The sequence below is a fragment of the Polypterus senegalus genome, chromosome 13 (genome assembly GCF_016835505.1).
Source record: "Polypterus senegalus isolate Bchr_013 chromosome 13, ASM1683550v1, whole genome shotgun sequence".
NCBI classification, from domain to species: Eukaryota; Metazoa; Chordata; class Cladistia; order Polypteriformes; family Polypteridae; genus Polypterus; species Polypterus senegalus.
In genome coordinates, this window is record NC_053166.1 from 129,175,330 (window position 1) to 129,183,849 (window position 8,520).

An 8,520-nucleotide genomic window follows, 5' to 3' on the forward strand; every position below is an offset into this window, starting at 1 on the left:
GCCAGGGTAGTAGTGAAACAGGACAAACTTTAAAAATCAATAAACAAAAAGGTATCACTAGCTAAACGGAGGCAAGATACACTCCAAAACACAGAGGTACACCAACTCCCCACTCCTGATGTCACGCTTCCCCTTTTCCTTGGCCTGCAGCCTCTGTTTTAGATCAGTGCGAATAAATCGCTCCTGCAAGCAAACTATGATTCTTAGCGCGATGACAGAAGTCGCAAAATCAACCGGAATGTCCAAGCAAATTCTAAAAAAAAACGATCTAAATCCGTTAAGTAGTTGTCATTAGCTAGCTAAGCGGAGGTAAGGTACACACCCTGAGACTGGTGCGTGAGTGAGAAGGTCCCCTCCCCTGTCCCCTCAGCCCGCTGCATGTGTCTTAGATTTGCGCAAATACATTGGTACCACAAGCAAACTATGACACTTAGCACGATCAGAGAGGTCGCAAAATCAACCGGAATGTTCAAGCAAATTATAAAAAAAAAATACTAAAAAATCTAAATTCGTCAAGTAGTTCTCTCGTGCAAAGTGGACAGACATTGGGTTTTATGTATATACTGTATATATATATATATATACAGTATAGAGATGTCTCCCCAGATTAGTGACAGTAAAAAGATGCACACACAATCACCTTGTCGTAGTCCCATACTCGGTACCGCAAGCAAACTATGATACTTAGTGTGATGAGAGAGGTCGCAAAATCAACCGGAATGTTCAAGCAAATTATAGAAAAAAAAAAACCTGATCTAAATCTGTTAAGTAGTTCTCTCATGAAAAGAGGATAGACAGACAGACAGACAGACAGACATTGGGTTATATATATAGAGAGCGATGTCTCCACAGAATAGTGACAGTAAAAAGACGCACACACAATCATCTTTTCGTGGTGCCATAAAGGATCTCTAATGATTTATCCTGAAAGAAGTGCAATCTGCTTCTCATTTATGTGGACCACAAAGTACTTCTACCAGTGTACCACCTCCACATCCACTCCCTGAATGGTGACAAGGTGTACAGGTTCTTTGGTATAGCTGCAGACAATTTTTAAAGTTCTCCTATACCATGTTACACTCCTCTTGTCAATTCATCCCATTAATGCAGAATCATCAGAGAGAGCAAATGTCATGGCCTGCTCTTATATTTATAGTATGAGGCATACAGGGTGAACAGAAGACATGACAGGACCGTCCCTTGTGCTGTTCCAAGGTAGCTCATATCCATATGATATATTATCCAAGATACAGTAGGCTCATCCACCTGCCTATCCACTACTTAACTCCTTATCAGGGATGGCTAGATAGTATTTAAGGCAGTGAAGAAATCAACACTCCTCATAGTGTTGCTAGCTTTCTCCAGATTGGAATATGCCTTGTGGAGCAGAAACATAATTGCATCTTCCACTCCAGTGAAGGATACAGAAGTATGGTTCTATTCCTAATACAGTAATTAGTGAGGAGGATAATACAATTGTCTAATTCACAATTACAGATTAGGTCTTTTACTTATTGAATGGAAAAATGCCTTCAGTCTCCTCTCCTAAGGTATCTCCTCTTTCTCCAATACCTCACATTTCACTTCTTCCTTTCCTATTACTACCATCCCTGCTGCATCTGTTTCAAATATTACTAAACTCAAAAATGTGTAACTCATTTCAGGTGCACTACCTAGTCATAAACTCTGTCCTTAATTCTGATTGGCATTATCTATACATCTAACCTATCTAATACTACACACAACCCAACATTAAGCCAATTCTGTGATGCAAGGACCAATCCTGGAAGCAACAGCAGTCCATTGCAGGTCACACACAGATAAAGTGTGCCTACAAGAGCAGGCAATAGAAACAACCCTGTGATGGACTGGCTCCTCATCCAGGCGTTGCTCCTACCCAGTGATTGCTGGGATATCCTTCAGCTGGCCTGCGACCCTGCCCAGGATACGCAGGTTAAGAAAACGAATGGATGGACAGATGAATGTTATTAATGACGGACTATTTGTTTAACATGATGTTAAAAGGAAACTTTGTTGCATCTGCTTTGCAGTGTTAGTGAACACACTAGATAATATTCTGTAGTAATATTTTTAGTATATGAATGTTACGTTGTGAGACTGAGGCTGAGGAGGTGCTCATTATGACAGTTCCGTCCTGGGCCTGAGATGTATAATGTCAAATCTCCTCAAGTACACACACACACACCATTGTTCATAATACTGCCAGTTAAGAGTTGCCAAATTGACTTTGTGATGTGGGTGGAAAGGTGAAACAGACTGAGAATAACCAACTCACACACAGAATATGCAGAATCCTCAGGAACAGCACACTGGCTGAGAAGTGAATCCTGGACTTGGAAGCTGTGTAGCAGCACCGTTGTACCACCTTGATTACAATAAAGCTCGATCATGCCTGCTCCTCCAGAACTAGGGGCTGCTGCCAACCTGATCAATAAAAGGCTGTCAGAAAAGCTGGATTGTGTGCCCTTTCCTTCCAAACTTCCTTTTAAACTAGTGTAGTGTTGTGTGGTGTTACCAGCAAACAGGACTTGTGGACTTCTACATCATTGCCCAATTCATATTACCTTTCTGCAGAATATTTCAATCCAACAGTTTTTCCATTTTTAGGAGGGATTTCTCCTTTCAACATGGATACAGTGAAAGGCCAGGTTAATTACCATTTAAGTATTCTAAAATTCCTAAACTAAAATGTAACTTATATCTGAACCATAAAACTCAAATTCTGTGTGTATGCTGTTGAAGGGACACCTGACCTTATTTTTCAGCCCACCCCATACTTAAAACCCAATAACATGATTCATTTCACACCACTGAATATTTCTGGATAACAATCCAAATCTTGCATCTTGCCAAATTAGTAAAAGTAAACCTGCCAATGTATTATTGATATACTTGATGCACATTGTTATTAATGTATTATTTGAATGTTGCTGCTTCATTTTTTAACATTTAAAATTCATGAAACCAATATTTATCGAGAATCTAAACATTAAGATTGATGCTTGCTTTACAATGTTAACTAAGATAAAACCAACATATAAATCATGATAAAAACAAATTGCTCAGACTGCGTACGCTAAAACATATCGACCCCCTGCTTATTCATTTATTCACATATTTCTAAAAAGATGCTAATTAAGTATGTACATATAAGAATGTATACATAGTGTACAATATTAAATGTAACGTTTTACCACAAAATCAGAATACAAGAAACATAAAAGCGAAACGGGTCCCCCGAGAAGGGTTACATCAGTTATTGTTATTGAGAATTATGAGCCTCGTTCCTTTTAAAAGACGCTTCAGTGCTTCTCTTGTTCATACAAAGTACAGTGTCTTCTTCTCCCATTTCCTGTTTATGCCTGACGTCACAGACGAGCGTCCCGCTGACAGCACAGATTAGAAACTGACTGAACGAAGACTTGCTGCTATTTAAATCCCACCGCGTTTCCCTTTGAAAAAAATACCGTTACATTTGCGACAACAATGAGACGTAGCTAGTCCGATCGTGCAGGAATCGAGCAAGATTTTGTATTTAGAATACACCGAGAAAAGTCAGCTATGCAAAAAAATGACAAAGAAACAGCCGCCAGTGCGCCAGTCTCTTACCTTGACTTGCGCTTAAATTCACTGCTCAGACTTGCATGTGACTGTTTTGATGTGTGGTAATGTGACGGACAAACTGACCGCCTGAACGACCTATAGACAAAGGGGGCGGTCCACTACAGTGCTCATCGTTACGAACGAAAGGGGCGGGTTAAAGTGGACTGGCTGTACACGATAATTGGCTAGTTGGAAAGTGATTGACGGATTCATTGTCCAGCTTCCCAATGACAAATGATGCGCCCTCCGCACATCCATCTCGGACTGATGGGGTTAACAAAACCCTTTTGTTGGCTAGTTGGCTCGGCTCCTTGCCCGAAATGAAATAAACAGGACATACGGTATAATAAATTCAATAAGCTGGTAAGTTTGCTAAATGTTTGCAAGCTGAGTTTCACTTGATTGTGCAATGAAGGAACATCTGCAGGTCAAACATTCCAAAAATCACTGTTTTTTGTTCTTTTTCTTTTACTTTGCCCCATAAAAAACCCTTTTTTGCCTAAAAGAATATATATATATATATATATATATATATATATATATATATATATATATATATATATATATATACATTACTATAATGTAGTTTACAACCAAATATAGTCATATTGTATACTTTAATTACAGTGGGTTCTAAACATTATCATAATGTTATCATTAATTTGTCAGTTTGGATTAGCGCCAAGCCGTTGTGTAATTCTAAAGCACGAGGTTATCTATTCTAGTTTAGAAAATCGTCACAGATCCGGCAGCAATACAAACGTATTTGAGTTTATAAAATGACCAGCTAATTAAATAAATATGTGTAGTAAGTTTTATTTTCACTGTGGTCTTGTTTTCATTTGAAAGTGCTTTTAAAACATTATGCTACTAGAATCAGCTTTGGCTGTTCTCTTTTATTCCCACCATGTGATTTATCACTTGTTAATTCTTTTCACAAAATTAAGCTTCTTTTACATGTTTGTATATCCTCAAATTGAGATTGATACCGAAAACAGCACAGTGCACAGATGATCTGAGCCAAGACACACAAAATGTAAATGGACATAGATTTTTGAAATTATAGTAACGTAAATTTTATATTGATCAAAAAACTGATTTTCCCTTTAACACATTTGAAAAGAGAAGCTAAACCTAAAAACATATGTTAGAGAAAATACTCTAAAAATAAAGAAGAGTCTTGAGTCAGTATTACAAATAAAATTTCAGATGGATGTCCTTTATTATTTCAGCACCAATAGAGCCTCCATTTGCTCTTTTTCAGTTCAATATGGCAGACTGACCAATTCTAACAGAACAGCTTCTTTTACAGTTAGGTTCATTTGCAATAGAGTTAGAAAGCATTTCAATTACAACAACCAGCAAACAGATGGATAGCCATTCCTTAACATCCCCAATGCTGCACTTCATTTTCAACTGGGAAGTTGGAATTTCCTAATTCCTAGTCGGAATTTTCAACTGAAATGGCCCCTCAAGTCAGATTCCTTACTTGGAAACTTTGGCCTGGTCTGTAAAGTTCACATTTGTCTGACTTCAGATATGATATCAATCCAAAATGGTGACATACACCACGAACTTTAGTATAAGCTGAAGAATTATACTGCTTATTAGCACTTCTGTCTATTTATGTCTCATTAAATCAGTCGTACACAAGATACTGCCCAACTTCTATCTGTGGACAGGTTGTTGCAGTGTTTGGATGCAGAAAATACAGCGTACTGCATTGTTATTGACAGGTATTTAATCTCAGCAACAAAGCTTTTTCTGGAGGCATCCATATAGATTTTCCAAATGTTCTACCAGAACGCAATCATCTCAGATGTGACGTCATTCCTATCTCCGACACCTGACTTCCAAGGTAAATGGAATGGACCATCTAAAGGTCCCAAAATATTTTAAAATCTTTGGTAAATATCTGGTTCATAGAATGCTACTTCTTGTATGTAGAGAACGAAATAAAAAGTTAAAATGTTACATGATCTCATCGCAGATTTAAATGTGATGGTACAAATGAAGTCAGGATGTCCTAGTTTAAAAGGCAGGCAGTTTCAAGCACTTTACAAATTCATAGAACGAGTTGTTTGCTTTGTTATTTTTTTTTCCCTTGCGCACACCAAAAGAAAGCAACTGTTTTTGTGGTGATTTAATAACGATTACTGCAAAAACGTGTTTTGTAAGAACAACAAATTAGCCAGTTTTGGATTCAATCAAACGTGGTCTCACACTTGAATTATTTATAATCATTCTTGAATTAAAATAGTTCAGCATATACGAAGGCACTAGTTTTTCATTAAGTCAAAACCAAACAAGGTGAATGGAAACTACCTTGGAAGAGGAGTGAGATTCTTTTACAGGAACTGAAAGAAATTGTAATTGACACAACAGCCTGGTGGCATTAAATTTCAATAAACCTTAAAGAGTTACAAATATTGTTTGGCCTAAATGCTAATATTGAAGACAGACCTTGAACATTTCCACTTAACACTGTGTGACCCCAACAATGCTCCAGTTGTACAGAGAAAGTACAGGTAAGCAATGGATCAAAAGAATTTTAAAGTGTTGGGCACTGATATTGTGTTCAGAAATAGAAGGGAGAAATGAGCGATACAGGCTGTTAAAATAAATAATACAAGCGCCGCCACTGAGGCCTTCACCACTCTTTCTTTACAGATATCATATGATGGACACCAGTTATGTGGTCATATGTTGACTCACATTGGCTACTAATTAAAGAAAAAGGAAACAATTAAAGGGGGCTGAGTCTTTAATAGAAAGGCAAGTAAAATGAAGGGAAAAAATGTAAGCACCACCCTCCCACTCAAATGTTCTAGCTTTTGGTCAAATCAACATTCACCACAAACTTTATAATACTAACTAAGGAGTCTTTTAATGAAGTTTTAATTTTTTTTTCCAGGGAAGAAAAAGTCACACATTCACAGAAACAACATTTAGATTCCTTTCAGACACTAACTAGGATGATAAATAACAAGTGAATACACATCCCAGGAGATGTTAAGTTGTAGTGCTAACCACAGTGTTACCCTCATCATTTGTATATTTATATAAAATACTAGCCATCCCCTGCGGCTCTGCCCACATAGTAGTGAAATAAACAATAAGTGTTCAAAATTTTATGATCAGAAAGATTAGCAACAGAGTGGTAAATAATTACTGAAATGTTAGAGAATAGTACGGGTAAATTGGTTCCTAGGACACAAAGCCTACTGATGCTGACGTCTGAATTTCTTCTCTTCATTTTACTTGACTTGCTGTTAAAGACTCTGCCCCCTTAATTGTTTCCTTTTTCTTTGATTGGCAGCCAACACATGACCAGCTAACCGGTGTCCATCAGACAATTTCTGCAAAGGAAGAGTGGTGAAGGCTTCAGTAATGTTGATCTGTTCAGCTCCACAATACATTTTGATGGTGTTCTTGGAAAAAAGAAAATCAACAGTTTTAGAAATGTCTGCTGTAGCAGAGCATCAACAAGCCATGGAGTTAAATGGCGGGTTTACTTAACAACGAGAATCGGCTTCTTATTATGAAACTGGTTGGAGTGAAGTTGATTGGAGTTTGAGACCCCAACTTAGCTAATCATCTGCTGGCTCATTTCACAACTTATTTTTTGTTGGGCTGCCATTTAAAAAAAGTAGCAATTCAGAAGACTGAGTCTTAAAAAACATGGCAATTAAATGAAGGGAAAAGAAGTCAATTAGCAGAAATTGATCACTGATTAAGAAAGTGGAAGAAAGGAAAAACTGCAGCCACTGTAGCCCTCCAAGATCGGTGATGGTCTCCCTCGAGCTATAGGATGTTAGCAGACGTTAGTAAGTATGCCTTGATCTTAAATGTATTCTGGAATATTCTTGTTAAACTATATCAGTTCACCTTGAGGTTCTAAAGTTACATCATCTCAGTGGGAGGAGTTAGATATTGAAGAAATGTGAACAAAGCATCGCAGCTTTAGGCAAACATTTAGTGGTTTTCTGCTACCAGGAGAAGAAGGGCATAACAAGTAAAGAGTGAATGAACCAAATAATGAAATGTAAAGCAAATAACAAAGCAGAGGCCAAAACCAGAGAAACAAGGCTTTCTTTCATCAGAGCCAAAATGGTACCAAAATTCAGAAAACAAGTGTTTAAGTTTGTATCTTATTAAAACTATATAGAATATCATACTCAACTTTCAGAGAGTAGTCAGAAATCCGGGACGATAAGTTACACATGATGCCATTGCATGGGTGATAACACAACATGAATTCTGGGAACACTCATCCTAGAAACAGTTACTCAAAATGGCATTAGAATAATTTGTCAAAAATAACAATCAAAAATATCAACTAAGGAGAGCTGGTCAAGCCCCTATGTGAGGGGCACCATTTATGAAAGTTAAAGGGCACGTGCTCCAGACACCAAGAGGAAACGGGTCATGGAAATACAGTGGTGTGAAAAACTATTTGCCCCCTTCCTGATTTCTTATTCTTTTGCATGTTTGTCACACAAAATGTTTCTGATCATCAAACACATTTAACCATTAGTCAAATATAACACAAGTAAACACAAAATGCAGTTTTTAAATGATGGTTTTTATTATTTAGGGAGAAAAAAATCCAAACCTACATGGCCCTGTGTGAAAAAGTAATTGCCCCCTGAACCTAATAACTGGTTGGGCCACCCTTAGCAGCAATAAGTTTGCGATAACTTGCAATGAGTCTTTTACAGCGCTCTGGAGGAATTTTGGCCCACTCATCTTTGCAGAATTGTTGTAATTCAGCTTTATTTGAGGGTTTTCTAGCATTTTTAAGGTCATGCCATAGCATCTCAATTGGATTCAGGTCACGACTTTGACTAGGCCACTCCAAAGTCTTCATTTTGTTTTTCTTCAGCCATTCAGAGG

The 8,520-nt window shown here is 37.6% G+C and overlaps 1 protein-coding gene across 1 annotated transcript in view; it reads right to left on the minus strand.

Moving 5' to 3' along the window:
- The window catches only part of si:ch73-12o23.1 (lysosomal alpha-glucosidase), a 68,162-nt gene extending 64,419 nt beyond the window's left edge, over positions 1 to 3,743 (minus strand). The window contains exon 1 of the mRNA XM_039775050.1: positions 3,631 to 3,743. The gene's annotated coding sequence lies outside the window, so the exon portion shown is untranslated. The remainder of the gene's footprint in view (positions 1 to 3,630) is intronic.
- Between the last annotated feature and the right edge of the window lie 4,777 nt (positions 3,744 to 8,520).